This window comes from Chionomys nivalis, chromosome 17 (genome assembly GCF_950005125.1).
Source record: "Chionomys nivalis chromosome 17, mChiNiv1.1, whole genome shotgun sequence".
NCBI classification, from domain to species: Eukaryota; Metazoa; Chordata; class Mammalia; order Rodentia; family Cricetidae; genus Chionomys; species Chionomys nivalis.
Genome location: NC_080102.1, coordinates 376,866 through 394,066, shown reverse-complemented (window position 1 = coordinate 394,066; position 17,201 = coordinate 376,866).

The following is a 17,201-nucleotide window of genomic DNA, read 5'->3' as shown; positions in this document are numbered from 1 at the left end:
GGGCTAAGGGCTCCAGGGAACGTTGTTAAAGCTGTTGATTCAATGATTTGTGTGCCTGTTCCATAAGCTGGAAACAGTTCAGCGTCTTTGGGTCCTCCGCGAACAAGGCGGGTTGTGTATTTTATGTGTTAAAAGCCTAATTTATAGAGACTAATTCTCCTGTAAAATCTGGAATTTTTTTTTTTTTTTTTTGGTTTTTCGAGACAGGGTTTCTCTATGGCTTTGGAGCCTGTCCTGGAACTAGCTCTGTAGACCAGGCTGGTCTCCAACTCACAGAGAACTGCCTGCCTCTGCCTCCAGAGTGCTGGGATTAAAGGCGTGCGCCTCCACCGCCGGGCAAATCTGGAATATTTTAAATATAGAGATGTAAATGAGCCCGGCGATGGTGGCGCACGCCTTTAATCCCTGCACTTGGGAGGCAGAGGCAGGCGGATCTCTGTGAGTTCGAGACCAGCCTGGTGTACAAAGCTAGTTCCAGGACAGGCTCCAAAGCCACAGAGAAACCCTGTCTCGAAAAAAACCAAAAAAAAAAAAAGAAGAAATGTAAATGAAAACAGAGTATAGCTATGTTTAAGTAAACCTCGAAATTGAAAAGCATGTGTTTACATACATTCAAAATGTCTGTTTTCTAATAATACAAATAGCCAGCCTGCCTGTGACACCAAAAAATAAGTAAAATCCATATGTATTCTTACTGCAGTGATTCTCAGCAACAGAGTCTCACAGTTAAAGTCATTCTTTTCCTTTTGGGAAACTGATTATGTGAGTCTGGGAAGGTGAGTTACATTAGGGAGGACCCAAGATTCAAGGAACCGGAGGAAATCACTTCTAAGTGTTCCCCTCTTCTGCAATGAAAGATCAAGCTTCTAGATGCTTTTCTAGTTCTCGTGTTCTTTCCCACATTGTTTCACTTCATTTTTTTAAAATTTTCTTCCACAGCCTTGAGCAGGATTTTGCAATCTTGTCAATTTTATTCCTAGTCTGAGGATTCCCCCATATTTTAAAAACATAGGTAGCTTCTTACTTACACAATTAATAATAAAAAAAAATCCCACTTATTTTGTTACCAGATAATTTCAGATTGGTCCAAATTCGAAAGCTTCATACCGATTAAATTTCATGTCAGGAACAAAGAAATCTGTTTGTTGCTTTTCTAAATCCCATTAATTTGGTTTTATGATATGCTATCTGTTTCACAAAATGCTAAACCATTAACAAAGTTACTTTTCTGGCGTTTAAGTTGTGTATTTTAACTACAACTGAAAATAAATCCCATCAGATGCCCTTACCTTCTCCAAATACGGCCTTTTGTTTTCTGTTTTAAAATACACCAATTACTTAGCTATGTATTTAGCATTTTAGTTTTTATTTCTCCATAGTTCTTCTAACATCAAAAAATGAATAGAAACAAATCAGAGAATAAAATGCTCTTGTTCTCGATCAAACACTCCTTTAAAAATGGAAGATTCATTGCAGAGTGTTCGAAAGGAACACATGTTTTGTATTACCTCCGATCCCAGACTCGTTATCTTCTCCGTTTTACTTTCTTTATGAAACAAATACTTTATTATTATCATATGAATTAAGCGAAATGTAAAGGTTCTCACCTTGCCAGGTTCTATAAACAGCAAGGGGCTGTCCAGGCCAAGCTCTGCTCTTTCCCCAGTTCATTTGCATTCACGTAGGTGGGAAAACATGTTTGTAACTATCTGGAATAGATCAGAGACCTTCTTCAACAGAAGCCTGTGTGAGCTTAGGGAATCAGAGGATGCAGATCCTGTGTCTGCATTTTAACAGTGAGAGTGGGAGAGAGAATTTTTTTTGTTGTTTTTTTTTTTTTTTTGAGACGGGGTTTCTCTGTGGTTTTGGAGACTGTCCTGGAACTAACTCTTGTAGACCGGGCTGGTCTCAAACTCACAGAGATCCACCTGCCTCTGCCTCCCAAGTGCTGGGATTAAAGGTGTGCGCCACCACCACCCGGCGACAATTTTTTTTATAATTTATTACTCAAATACACCCTTTCCAGAGAAAATCCAGCCCACTGTTAGCTGAAAGCCATTCTCACAATGCAGCTTACTGCATATCTGACTGTAGGTACAGTACTAAAGAATGGGTAACTCAGACTCTGGTGGACGTCCCTGGCGTACCTCATTCCTGAGCCTGCAAGCTTGACTTGGCTGCTGCTTCCAATGTGGCAGTGTGTCCCAGCTCCACATTTACCAGCCCCTGAAGAGGCTAGACTTTCATAGCCCTGAGGTTATGTCAGAAAAGATATTCTGAAGAAGTCCACCCTGTCGGAAACTGAGAAGATTAAAGCCCTTCTCTTTCTTACTTCTTTTTGCTGCTAAGTTTCTGTGGATCTATTAGTTAAATCACGATGATGCCTGGTTTAGAACAGTAAATATCATTAACTTCTACCATGGCCATTTAAGCAAGGTGAGTGGTTGGGAGGAGAATAAGGAATCAGAATATTTTGTCTTCTATTCCCAGTCCCATTACTGACTTGCTAGGGAAGGATGAATACATCACAAATAAATAAATAAACAAAACACTTAACACTTAACATTTCTTCAGTTCAATTTCAGCACAATGAGAGCCAAAGCCTTTGCTTTTTAAGGGCTTTGAAATCATCGACTCAAAGAGTGGCAAAGCTCATTAAGTTCCCAGTGTCTCAGCCTTTCTTATTGTGCTCTGTGTGTTTGCTTTTCATTTGGGAAATGAAATATTTCCTTAACACTGATATGTGGTATCTGTAGAAATTAGTATCTCAGATAAAATCAGAGGACAAATGAATCAGCAGTTAATTATGCGAAAGAATAGATTAGGAGAAAGGACAGCATCTGGAGTCTCCAGATTGTTGTCCCAATTCATGGTGACAACTTTGGAAGGCAAAAGAGAGGGTGCAGGTTAATAGAGATAAAAGGACCAGGTTCCTGCTTCCTAGCCTAGCTCTTCCAGCCTTTGCCAGGAATTCTTAAGGGTTTGCATCCTTTTTAGTTGCAAGACCTACAAGCTCTTTCTGCAGGTTCAGACTTCTCTGCTTTGTAATTTTTAGGCCATTGCCATTCCTTGATATGCCTTTAATTATGGAATAAAACCTACTTTATTTAAGAAGTCATGTTTATAATTTTCTTCTATATCATGTGCAAACATATTCTTGAAAGTATAGGCACTCATCCTTTCGCATATGTACAAAGATGGTATAAATATACTTGTAATTTTGTTGTTTGCATGAGTGACAGGGAGTAAAACAAATCACGTTGTTAGTCAATTGTTATTATTCTCTTAATAATATTTAAACAGTGAGACCAGCCTGGTCTACAAGAGCTAGTTCCAGGACAGGCCCCAAAACCACAGAGAAACCCTGTCTCGAAAAACCAAAAAAAAATATTTAAACAGTGAGTCTAGCGAGTCACTAAAACACTGAAATGCTGAAGTATTACCATCATTTTGCTTCTGTGCATAAGGCAGACAAAGAAGGCTTATGGTTTGTTGGCCAAATGAGATCTGTTATACTTCTTCTTTTTTAATTATTTATTTATTATGTATACAATATTCTGTGTGTATGCCTGCTGGCCAGAAGAGGGCACCAGACCTCATTACAGATGGTTGTGAGCCACCATGTGGTTGCTGGGAATTGAACTCAGGACCTTTGGAAGAGCAGGCAATGCTCTTAACCTCTGAGCCATCTCTCCAGCCCTCTGTTATACTTCTTCTTCTTTTTTTTCTTTTTTAAATATTTATTTATTATGTATACAATATTCTGTCTGTGTGTATGCCTGCAGGCCAGAAGAGGGCACCAGACCCCATTACAGATGGTTGTGAGCCACCATGTGGTCGCTGGGAATTGAACTCAGGACCTTTGGAAGAGCATGCAATGCTCTTAACCTCTGAGCCATCTCTCCAGCTCCCAGGCTGGTCTCGAACTCACAGAGATCCTCCTGCCTCTGCCTCCCAAGTGCTGGGATTAAAGGCGTGCACCACCACCACCCGGCTCTGCTATACTTCTTATCAATCTTTTATTCAGTGTGTTTTGTCAAAAGTCGCTATTATGTTGGTGCAAAGCATAAGGTTCATCAGGCAATGAGTTTTTATAAACTTGCATCAGGTGACGAGCTTTCAGTTGCATTTTAATAGATATCACTTTTATTTGAATTTGGGTTTGCATTTTAGTGTGTGTGTGAATAGGCCCTTTCCATAAGATTTTGTGGACTCCACGCTTATTTTTTATATATGGATGGACAAAGCAGTTATAGATAACAATGTGTGTGTGTGTGTGTGTCTTCAGCTTTTGCTGTAGCAGTGTTTGTCATAGAACAATTCTCCAAGCAACTACTGTAAACACACCAACAAGCCACAGACCTGTTAACACACATCCAGGTATTGTCTTTGTGTTGATATTATTTGAAGGAAAACTTAGAGTGCTCATGAATTTAAATACTTTCATATGAGCCATGTAAATATACTGATTAACAATGTGCTATATTGGGCTGGAGAGATGGCTCAGCGCTTAAGAGTATTGCCTGCTCTTCCAAAGGTTCTGAGTTCAATTCCCAGCAACCACATGCTGGCTCACAACCATCTGGAATGAGATCTGATGCCCTCTTCTGGCCTACAGGCAGACACACAGACAGAATATTGCATACATAATAAATAAATAAATAAATAAATAAATAAATAAATAAAAAACCAAAAAAAACAATCTGCTATATTCACAATTCAGGACATGAGGTTTAGTATTTTCCTAATTACATAGACTCGTGTGGGAGGCTGACTACTAAAGAAGATTATGCCATTTGTATTTGTTCGTAGCTGCCTTATAGCATTAACGCAGAATCTTAGTCCCGCTTCACTGAAGGCTGAGGAATTTGATTAGTGGAGCCCTGGAGCTGGCCAATCTTGGCTTGAGATGGCAGACTCCATTAATTGTCTACCAGCAGTGTATTAGCTGTATCATCTTCCCAGAGCCTCACTATTAATAGGGACATTTGAAATCTGATGAAAATTACTGTTTAATAATAAAGAGCTGGAAAAAGCCCAACAAGCAGATGCATTTCTCACCCCCCTTCACTTATGAGAGAGAGAAAAAAAACAAACCTCGCTAAACTTACAATGTTGATTTTTTTCCTTTGGGAAAAAATATTTTGAAAATGGGTTTTACAAATATGTGAGCCAGGAGATAGTAGTGCCTTCCTTTAATCTCAGCACTAGGGAGGCAGAGGCAGGCGGATTTCTGTGAGTTCGAGGCCAGCCTGGTCTACAGAGCAGAACACAGGACAGCTAAGGCTACACAGAGAAATCCTGTCTTGGAAAAATAAAAACAAATACAGAAATAAACAAAAAACTAAATATGTCGGCAAAGGAGGGAATTAAATTTCATTTATTGTTATTTATTTGATTTGTTTTGCTTCACAGTTCTCATGAGCACTTAGCCTTATATTTCTTATCTTTTTTTTTTTTTGGTTCTTCGAGACAGGGTTTCTCTGTAGCTTTGGTGCCTGTCCTGGAACTAGCTCTTGTAGACCAGGCTGGCCTCGAACTCCCAGAGATCCGCCTGCCTCTGCCTCCCGAGAGCCTTATATTTCTGATGCACTTTTATGGTTGAATATGGGGGCTGCTCATGGTGGTGGGAGTTTCCCCTTAACTGTGGCTCTTCAGCTCACCATCCTGTACAAATCACGCAGGGGGCATAGCCATCTCACATTATACAATCAGGAATCTGGCTAGTATTTAGCTACATGTAGTAACTTTTATTTATTGTGTGTGGTGTGTTTGTTTGCCAAGGCTCATAATCCATGTGGATGAGTTAAACTTGAAGTCTGTTGTCTTCTTAGAAGTCTCAGGGAAAGAATTCAGGTTATCAGGCTTAATAGCAAGTACATTTTTCTGACAAGTCTCTGACCCCTATATTACATAAATGTAAGCATGCCAATTTCAGTATGGTTTTCTTTGTGTGTGTGTGTGTTTGTGTGTGTGTGTGAATGTGTGTGCACATGCACACATGTGCACTTGTAGAACACAGGTGTTATTTGAAATTGTCTTATATTCTTCTTCCACCTTTTTCCCTTGAGACAGAGTCTTCCAAACAAAGGCAGAGTTCATTGATGCAGTTTGTCCCCCTAAGCAGCTTGCTTCTGATCCCTCCCTTGGCCTCCTCTGTCTGAATCAGGAATTACAGGAAGGCTGGCACTTGTAATTGGGCATTGGCATTGGGCATTGATGCTGCTGCCGTTGATACAAACTTGGGCCACTTGCTTTCCTACAGCACTTCAACCATGGAATCCCTCAGAGATAGAGAGTCAAAGATTTATTTATTTTTATTCTGTGTGTCTGAATATTATGCTTGAATGAAAGTATGAGCAGCACATGTAAGCTGGGTGCACATAGAACTCAGATGGAGTCAGATCCTTTGGATCTTTTGATTGTTCTGAGACATCATGTGAGTGCCAGAAACCAAACCCAAATCCCATGTAAGAACAGCCATCAGATTTATGTATGATGAGTTTAGTATATCCCCTCAAAGGAAGCCTTTTGTTGATTAAGAAAGAAAATTATTTTACATACATAGCACTCTGAAACAGAACGTATTGTGTGGGATTACTTGGGCAAGCTGGGTACCAAATCAACCAGGCCTTATTTGCCAGGTTTGAAGAAACAGATATTTATCGATGTTAGACATTCATATCCTTCCACCCAAGTGAGCTTCCCAGAGAGTTTTATTTTAAGAAATTTTCAGTGTTCCCTTCCTGACTGCTGACAGTTCTGTCCACAGAAGGAGTCCCTTAAATGGTCCTCCACTTTTCCTTGATGCAAAGTTTGCAGTGAGCTTGTGAGCATCCCAAGTGCTGTCACTCAGCTCTGGGAGCCTCATGCTGTATTTTGCAGGCCTGAGTTTCAGGTCGAGCAGGTTTGCAATTCTTGAGTTAGATCTTTACTGTGGGCCTCTGAGTCTGTATTGTTTCTGGAGAGATTCTGTTCTGGGGGCATGCCTAATAAAGGTTTAGAGAACCCTGCTAAACATTTGGTATGCTCTCTTCTCGGCACTTGAACTTCCGAGAAGCCCTTGTAGAAACATAAATGAAGGTTTGGAGAAACAGAAAGCAGGCTGGTAAAGGGAGACCAAACAGAATAAATACTGCCTTAGTAATAAGAACTCAGGGAGATTTTCCCAGTAGCTGATAACTGAGAGTTGGTTTCTAGCTCCACACCTCCTGCAGTGAACAGTCTACACCTTGAGAAAAACAGCATGATAACCTAGGTTTAGAGTCACGTTTTTTATATGAGCCTTGAGTTTTGAAGAAAGGAATGCTTACACAGATCATTTCTTTTCTTTTCTTTCTTTTGGATTTTTGAGGCAGAATTTCTCTGTGTAACAGCTCTAGCTGTCTTTGAACTAGCTCTTGTAGACCAGGCTGGCCTTGAACTCATAGAGACCTGCCTTCCTCTGCCTCCTGAGTGCTGGAATTAAAGGTGTGTATGACCACCGCCCAACTACAGATGATTTCTATTCAGTCCCATTTTCCTTATTTCTGATTATGCTTGCAGGCAAAGTGGTATATACAGAGAAATGATCAGAATTACCAAATAACCCCATATTCCTTGAGAAGCCTCATCAGAGGCACTTCTTCCAACCTAGTCATTCCTTTAATACATGTATATTGATATGCCTGCTTATCCCCTGCAGAGTCTAGTTATTCCCAGAAGTTGATATTAAGAAAGTAGGGGAAAAATTATGCAGATACTTCTTAAAAATTTGGAATAGAAATCGTTTTTTTCCATCCTTAATCTATGAAGGATGCCAGTTGTCTAGGTATATATTTTGCCACTAATCATTAAAGGGTCCATTTACTATATAAATAACTATAACTATAACTATATATATATATATAATCTTGGAATTTTTTTTTGTGGAACAGTCTCACTTGGTGTCCCAGATCAGCATCCAACCACAAATCTTTCTGCTTCATCTTCCCATGTAACTATGATTCAGGTACTCTGCTACCTAATTTTGTATGTCATTGTATGTCCTTTGACAGTGAGTACTGACTGCTCAAGTGTAGGATAACATTTGACACAGCTACACTTTGGAATGTTTATTACATTTGTTATCTAATGACTGCATGTTAAACTAAATAAGGAAAGAGAAGGGATCATCCTTAGTATTTCCCAGAGAACAGTCATTTTAAAAGAAAGGTCTAGGACCCAAATAAATATTAAACAAAAATAAAGCTAGGGCCCAGACGTTGTTCTTTCTTCAACTGACAACTGTGCTTTAAAAAAAGTAAAATTGTATTTTTAGGTTATCCTTTCATCAAATAAAGTTCCCATCTGTAATATAAAACTCTTTCACATTGTCAGTTTATAGGTTATTTTCAAATTGGCTGTCAGTCACGCATCCACCTCAGAGGAGCAGGGAGATTATCCTTTTCAATATCTTTCTTAAGACTTTATTATGTTATTGTCCATTGATGAAATGGGTGACTGGTGTGAGGGAGATTCATCTCAACACGTGCACATGTGTGTCAGGTTCCAAACTGGTCAGAATTTGTAACCAAACATTTCTTCCAGATTTTGAGAATGTTAAATAATTGTGTTTGCTTTGTTGAGGGTTGCACATTTACCCAATGTATATCCATGGGATTCTTGTTTTTTGTTTTTTGTTTTTTTTTTTGGTTTTTCAAGACAGGGTTTCTCTGTGGTTTTGGAGCCTGTCCTGGAACTAGCTCTGTAGACCAGGCTGGTCTCGAACTCACAGAGATCCGCCTGCCTCTGCCTCCCAAGTGCTGGGATTAACATGGGATTCTTCAAAATCATAAGTGATAAGAGATTATAGTATGAGACTTACAATTTTTCACTAGACAGATGAGATAGTAGTTGAAATGAAAGTATATTGAATTCCTTAAATTTAAGGAATGTAGTTCCTATTATTACTTGATTCATCAAAAACAGTATATAATATGTACAAAATTGAAATCCATAGGTAGTTAAATTTTCCACAGTAATTAATTCTTATACAAGATTATAGAGAATAAAGTGAAAGGATTTTTTGATCGGTCATAAGATTTTTACAGTAAATATATGCATGGAAATTATTTGACAAATAAAATATTAATTGTGAAACTTGGTTGTAATAGCTGCAAGTTAATTATTGTGACATGAAATGGATATCAGCATGGGAAGGGAAATTGATGCCAGGTGAACTTGGAAACTCCCTGGGATGCACTTGATCCAAAATGAAGTGCCTGGAAAAGCAAAAAGGCTATTGTGATGTGTGCACACATCCCCTGACAAAGCCCAATTAATTCTAATAGTTGATATTAAGTCAGTGTGGGGAAAAGTCCACACTGATCCTTTTACAAGAGTTTGATTAGATTAGCCTGTTTCCCATCTTTAATGTAGAAAGAATGCAGTTTGTCTAGGATAATATTTTGCTACTATTCATTAAAGGGTCCACTGAGCCTTGCATCCACTACCTTCCTCCTCCTGCAATTGTTTCAGGTCCGATGATACTGAGTGTAATTTGTTCTTTTTTTATTGTCTTCTCTTTACATGAAAGGAGAAGCATGTGGCTTTTAGATTCTTTTGTTTTATAACATGGCAATGAGGGATCCTTCCACTAGCCTGGTTTTGACATTTCATTAATTCTGGGCTAAGCAATGAGAGGAAAAAAGCACTGACAATACCTGGCAAAGCCACATCTCTTGATTTCTCCTTTCAACATTAGGTGTAGAGGGGCGGGGAATCTCCACTGATGGAAGCTGAAGATGTTTTAGCTGTTTATTAAGCCTGTGCTATCTATAAAATCTGTATTGGGTTTACTGTCAGCTTTTGTTCCTAAACTTAGACTTTTAGGAGACAAATGGGAAAAGCATACACATCTATATTTCACACAATTTCCAACAGTTGCCTTAATATATAGAATTAAGGATCTAGAAATTGAAGAGTAGTTTCAGGGTTTGGGAGCTCTACTGGTCTTGCAAGGCTGGAGTTCTATTACTAGCACCTGGGATGGGCAACTTACAACTCCAGATTCAGAGACTTGGTGCCTCTGGCCTTCAGGGACACCTCCACTCACATGTAAAGTCTCTGCTGTCCATATGCATAATTAAAAATAAATAAGCAAGGAAATCTTTAAGAGAAAGAATTGAGGGTTCCAAATGGACACCAGGAGGATGTTCTACCTCCCTCCTGGTTTGACTTGGCAGATCCAGTATACACACTGTCCAGGTATGCACATTAACCTCTTTAGTCTTTGACAGTGCTGCATGAGGAGTGTTAAATGCGGCTCTAGTATTAATCAGAATTAAAGAAAATGTGTATCTAACATACCACCTTTGCCATAGGAAGAGAAACAGTCAAAGGCATGTTTATCATGATTCTGATTCCTTAAAGCTATCTCCTGGGATACCATTAATGCATTTACCCCTCTCAGATCTTAGCCCTCAATGAATTAAACTTACTTTTCATTTTCACACCCATCCTTTTTATAGATGGTGTTGTAGATGGAGTACAAAGAAATAGTACTAGGGTACTATTTCACATATTTCAGTGTATGAGGCTGCTATTACCTAGAAAGTGAGTTGACTAAATATTAATTTTATGTTTATGGATGTGTATCTGAGTGTGTATTTGTGCACCATGTACAGGAGCCCACAGAGGCCAGAAAAAGCATTGGGACCTGGAACTGGAGTTACAGCAGATTTTAATGCACACATGTGTACTGGGGACTGAATGTGTGTCCCCTGCAAGAGCAGCAAGTGCTCTTCTGGTTTGAGCATGCTCTCCAGCTTTGGCTGACTGAATCTTACAGGATGTTCCCTCTTTCACAGTTGTCCTTGTTGACATCTGAGCTCTGATTATGACACCCAGCAATTGTACCCCACATTATTTTGTACTGTTTTGTTTTGAATGCCATTAGATTTTTATAGATGTCATAACAGGTATTTCAATGTGGGTGCTTAGCAAAATATTGCGATTTCTAGATGTTACAGTAGATAGTGTTTTTCTCATAAATGAAGTTGGTTTTGAGAGTCTGAAATTATTTCACAAGGGCCCAAGTCTCTTCTAAGGAACAGAGTATATGCTCATACGTACAGCTATATGCAGCTGAGTCATTTCTGGTTTTCAGTCACGTCCTTGTACTTGCTTCCTAAAAGATTCCATGACAATCTGTTGTCCTTTTCCTCACAAGCTCCTGTCCTCAGAAAAACCCTTATTATAGCTGCCGGGATTCTGTGAGTTAGCACCCTCTTCCTCCGTTATCAAGCCCTACATTGTCCATAGCTTGTCAGTTTTCTACATAGCTGTGTCTGCTTTGGAAAAGAAATATTTTGGGAGGTGGGGTGTTATCTAGTGTATTAACATGCATGTTCATGTTACAGTCCTTACACTTTAAAATTTAACTGTGGAAAAAGCAATACATCGTAATATGAAATAAATCTACCAAAATGACTATGGCTTATTCCAACATATAATAGAACTTTACTTGTCCTATTTGGTGGGATGAAGTGCATTTCTTATGAACATTTCAAGATTATAAATGCATATTTATGGTCCCATTTTTAACAGCTACATTTTCATTAAAAATGGCTTTTGATGTATGGAATGTCTTCATATCATAGCATGATATGAAATATCATATCATGGCCAACAGGAGTTAACATTTTCTTTTTTTTCTATTAAAGCTGTATATATTTTTATAATCTGTCTGCATTCATTTACGTCGTCATTTTTTTTTTTTTTTGGTTTTTCGAGACAGGGTTTCTCTTTGGCTTTGGAACCTGTCCTGGAACTACTCTGTAGACCAGGCTGGTCTCGAACTCACAGAAATCCGCCTGCCTCTGCCTCCTGAGTGCTGGGATTAAAGGCACGTGCCACCATCGCCTGGCAGGAGTTAACATTTTCTTAATGACTTTAGGGTCTTTATCATAAAAATCAATTGTTCTGCTCTCTGTTACCCTTAAGACTTCTGACCTCTGCTCTTCTAGAAAATACCAGAGAGGTGAGGTTGCACTATGATTTTCATATTAGTATTGCTGTTTTTCCTTGTTAGAATACAGTTTTCATTTGGGTAACAACACAGTTTTAGGAAGACTAGAGACACTGTGAATGAGTTAAAATCAGAGATCACCCTGGGAGTCCCGTTACCAGACATCTCTGAGTTACTGCTTCATCATCAGCTTTTGAATCATTTTTGTCAGACTTCTCTGTATTGTACTATTCAAGTGCATAGCGTGGGGACGGGGAGTGGTCTTTGTGTACTGTCCTCAAGAATTGACTAAAAAAGGCTTTCAGGGATGGAACAAAAGTAGCCTCTGTGGCATGGATCTGCAAGCTTGTTTGGCAGTGGCAGAAAAGGGATCAATGCCTTGGAAGCTCTGGGGAATGCCTCCCATTCCTGTGGTCAGCCCTGATGGAATGTAGTCCCAAGGGCCAAGACTCTGTAACTTTTCCTAGTACTGGGTATTTGGGTCTGACTGGGCAGCAGTTAGAAGGTAAAGGACAGGAAAAAAAATAAGAGAAGGTGGTAAAGGGCAGGCTGATAAGCTTTCCTCAGGTGAGAGGGAGCCTGTGCTGTCACTGCCTATACAAGCCACCAAGTGTCCTGGAAATGGTTACAACAGACACACTTCCTGCATTTCAGTTAAAGGGGAGGAACATCAAGGTCACTTTCTGTATTTAAACAGATGAAAAAAAATAAGTACCTCTATAAAATATGGATAAAGCATCAATCAAAGCTGCTTTTCCCCCCTGTGTATGCTATGGTAATACCAGCTATATGGCTCAGTTGCCTTTTATTTTTATTTATTTATTTATTTTTATTTTTATTTTTTGGTTTTTCGAGACAGGGTTTCTCTGTGGTTTTGGAGCCTGTCCTGGAACTAGCTCTGTAGACCAGGCTGGTCTCGAACTCACAGAGATCCGCCTGCCTCTGCCTCCCGAGTGCTGGGATTAAAGGCGTGCGCCACCACCGCCCGGCTGCCTTTTATTTTTAAACACAACCAGAACTAGTACATTGGCAGCTCTTCTCTCCTTCTTTTTCTTCTTCTTCAACCCCCAACTTTAATAAAGACAGAGCCTTCAAACTCTTTTCATTGCCAGGCTTGGAAATCCTGCCAGGTTAAAAAAATATTTTTGAAAACCTTTCTCCATTATAGGCTCATTTTGACAGGAAATCTTTGAGAGGCAGTGGCAATGAGGTGCCCAGAGATTTCATCTCTCTTCTTTTGCTTTAGGAGATGCTGAGCACAAGGCTTCCTATTAGACAAATAGAAAGAGCAGCAAATCCACCCCCCACCACAACAGTCATCTTCCCCAGGCACCTGGGCTGACAGTCTTCTGTGCCCTTGACCGCCAGACGGAGCTGGCACTGAGGAGCCTAGCAAAAAGATGCATGTGAAAATTTCTGGCAGTGTCTCACAAAAAATTTTTTTGTCTCTATTTACAGATTATTTGGCGCTATAAATTTTGTATGGGCTAATCAGAATAAAATCTATGATTCCCAGAAGGCATTCCTTTGCAGAGTCTCTGTTTTTGTTCTGCAGAGTTTTGACATGGGCTTCCTGTCTGGGTCTGTCCCTCTGTCACTGTGTATGATTGGTTGAATTTCATGAGCCATTAGCAGCGACTTTGTAATATCCGATGAGAGGATACTGCTGTCTTCAGAGGGTTTTTTTTTTTTGTCTTTTTTTTGTTTTGTTTTTCACGGGCAGAAGTCAAGTTTAAATTTTAGACAAACATATCAAAATACAAAATCAAGCTTATGGAAATGTTGCAAAAATATAAGCAGATGCACTTTAGAAAATAATTAGAATGCATAAAACTCATACTGGGAATTCAGAAGAGTCTCATGATTTCGGGCATACTTATTTATGTTAGTTTGTATTTTTCTTTTCAAAAAATGCCAAAATTAGAAGTGTAAATTTGTGAATAATTTTAACAAAAATGTGATAGAATGCAGGATATATAATATACTATGTGCGAAATTAATCATACTGTAGATCCAAATATAGATTAAACAGCCTGTGTCCCAGGAAGCAAAAGCAAGGCAAATGTGCATATAGTATTTCTAACAGCCCAAAGTAGCAGAATTGCTTATATCTGTAAAGAGAAAACAATTCCAAATAGGCTGATTGTCATCCCCTCTTTCTTTTCTTTACAGTGTATTAAAATTAATTTGTGTCATCTAGGTTCCTATGTTTGCCATTATTACTGAGCCAAAGTAATGAGAACAATAGATGCAGAGAAATTAAGTACAGGATCTAAGGGTAAGGTATACAGGGGCACCCTGGTGCTTCTCAGTCCTGCTTGGGCTGAGCAGGTCCTGTCACCAAGCAAGAGCATCTGGGTGCTTCTCAGTTCTTGTGGGCTGAACAGGTCCTGCCAGGAAGCAAGAGCATCTGGGTACTTCTCAGTTCTTCCTGGGGTGAGCAGGTCCTGCTACCAAGCAAGGGCATCTGGGTGCTTCTCAGTTCTTCCTGGGCTGAGCAGGTCCTGCCAGCAAGCAAGGGCATCTGGGTGCTTCTTAGTTTTTCTTGCGACCAAGCAAGGGCATCTGGGTGTTTCTCAGTTCTTCCTGGGCTGAGCAGGTCCTGCCAGCAAGCAGCTGCACGGCAATAGTCTTCCAAGTTGAAAGTACAGTGTCACACTTCATTACAGAAATTTTTTAGCCAGTTTTGATGTGGAGATATCCAGGTCCCTCTTGATGATCCTGCCCTGTATCTAAGGTCACTGTCATAACAAAAACATTTTCACTATCGTGACTGATCCTGTGATGTTGACTAAATACTTTCTGTGATGCAGCAGCCTGAATACAGCACCATTAATTAATTAGTGGCTGCGGGCGGTGGTGGCGCACGCCTTTAATCCCAGCACTTGGGAGGTAGAGGCAGGCAGATCCCTGGTAGTTCGAGGCCAGCCTAGTCTACAAGAGCTAGTTCTGGGATGGGCACCAAAGCTACAGAGAAACCCTGTCTCGAAAAACCAAAAATAAAAAAAAGAAAAAGAAAAAAAATCAATTAGTTGCTATAAATAGGTGGAAGATAAATGAATATTTTGGTTTCCTCTTCAGCAATCCTTTTCCCAGCACCTCTTTTGATGTTTTGTTGTTTTGGGGTGTGTGTGTGTGTTCAGGTCCCCATCTGGACTTGTCAGGTAGGGGGATCCCTCATCGACTCAGTCTACAGAGGCCAGCTTTCAGATTGTATAAGCCAATCAGAGCACACAGCACCTCTCTTATTTCAGTAAAGGGTCTGTGTTTGGGGAGATTTTGGGGCGACTTCTTAAAGTATTCCAAGGAATGAGTAATTCTGTTGCTCTTAGCAACCCATTCTAGTTACTAATTTTGCTTGCAACCACTCCAGTCAGCTGGTGAGATGACTTTCGATGTATTGTTCTTTAAGTATTTTAATGGTTAGGTTCATGCTTGAATTATGCATTTTACAGAATTTTGTATAACAAACCACTAGAGAATTTTCAAGATTACATGTAGAATGTTCCCACAGAAAGGCTCAGTGTCCAGGGTCACAGGTGATTATAGTGTATTATATGTATGTATTTAAATGTCAAACTGCGCCCTTATGGGCAATTACTATGCGCCAGTTAAAATTAAAAACATTCTAAAAATAATGCCTGGAGAGTCTAATAGACATCAAATCATCAATTGTAATAAGGTTACGAAATGTCCTAATGTAGAATGTACTAGCAATAAACTTCAGGAAGTGAATGCAGTCTGAGTATGGATTCTTTTCATTTTCTCTCAGGTTTAGTATGTGGTAGCATGACATCAGTAAAGGATGTTTAAAAGACAATGTCCCATCATAAGAGATGGAACATGTAGACAGTCAGGAAATTATTTGAATTTTCAGTATTTTGAAGGAAGGCGAGTGATGGGAAATAAGAACTGATCAAGCTCAGAGAGTCCGGAATCAACCCATGCTTATTCAGTCCCAGACCAGCTGGCCTTGGTGGGCTCCCAATAAATCAGTTCCACTGTCACAGTGGGTGGGTGCATCCCTCGTGGTCCTGATTTTTTGCTCATGTTCTCCCTCCTTCTGCTCCTCATTTGGACCTTAAGAGCTCAGACCGTTGCTCCAAATTGAGACTCTGTCTCTACCTCGATCCATCGCCAGATGAAGGTTCTAAGGTGATATGCAAGATATTCATCAGTATAGGATAGGGTCATTTCAGGTTCCCTCTCCTTAGTTGCCCACTGAGCATGGCGGTCAATGAAGACTGATGAGAAGCCAAGGACAATGGCACTAGGTTTCGATCCTAATACATGAACTGGCTTTGTGGGAGCTTAGCCTGTTTGGACGCTCACCTTTCTGGACGTAGATAGAAGGACCTTGGTCTTCCCGCAGGGCAGGGAATTTGGACTGCTCTTCAGTATCGAGAGGGAGGGGGAATGGAGTGGGGGGAGGAGAAGAGGAGTGGGGATAGGGGGAGGGAAGTGGGGGGAGGGCAATATTTGGGAGGAGGGGAGGGAAATGGGAAATGGGGAGCAGGTGGAAATTTTAATTAAAAAAGAATAAAAATAAATAAATAAGTAAAAAAAAAAAAAAAAAAAAGAACTGATCAAGCAGAGCACTATGGGAGCCTGCCCCACGTACTCCCTGTGGGTGTTAAGTCCGACTTCAGCAAACAAGATTCCCTAGTGTCCTTTCCCTGTAGAGAGGGTTGCCTCCTGGACAGTCAGCAGAAGGTCAGGTTGGGATTGAGGTAGAGCAGATCTTCACACTGCAGCACCCGCTGCACCAGCCGATAAACCTCACCAATGTGGAGAGGGGTTTACATCTGCCTCAGCACATAGACTTAAAAACTTACAAACCTTGTGTGTGTCGGGGGTACACACCTCTACAGACATGTGGAGGTCAAAGAACAATTTGCAGAAGTCTGCCACTCTTTCCACTACAGGGGTTTTGAGGATTGAACTCAGGCCTCAAGGGTCAAGTATCTGTTTATTGAATTGAGGAACTCATTTGTTATTTGAAGAAAGCTTACAAGGAAAGATGCAAATAAAAAGAAGGAAAAAAAATGGGAAGAAATTTTGCCCAACAAAAATAGAATTTTCTCCTATGAAAATTCTCTCAAAAAGGAAATTTAAAAAACGTGTAGAATAACCTGAAAATATCAAGTCATTAAAAATATATATGAGATAATATGAAGGAGACAAAAAATATAAGGTACTGAGAAATCAAAAT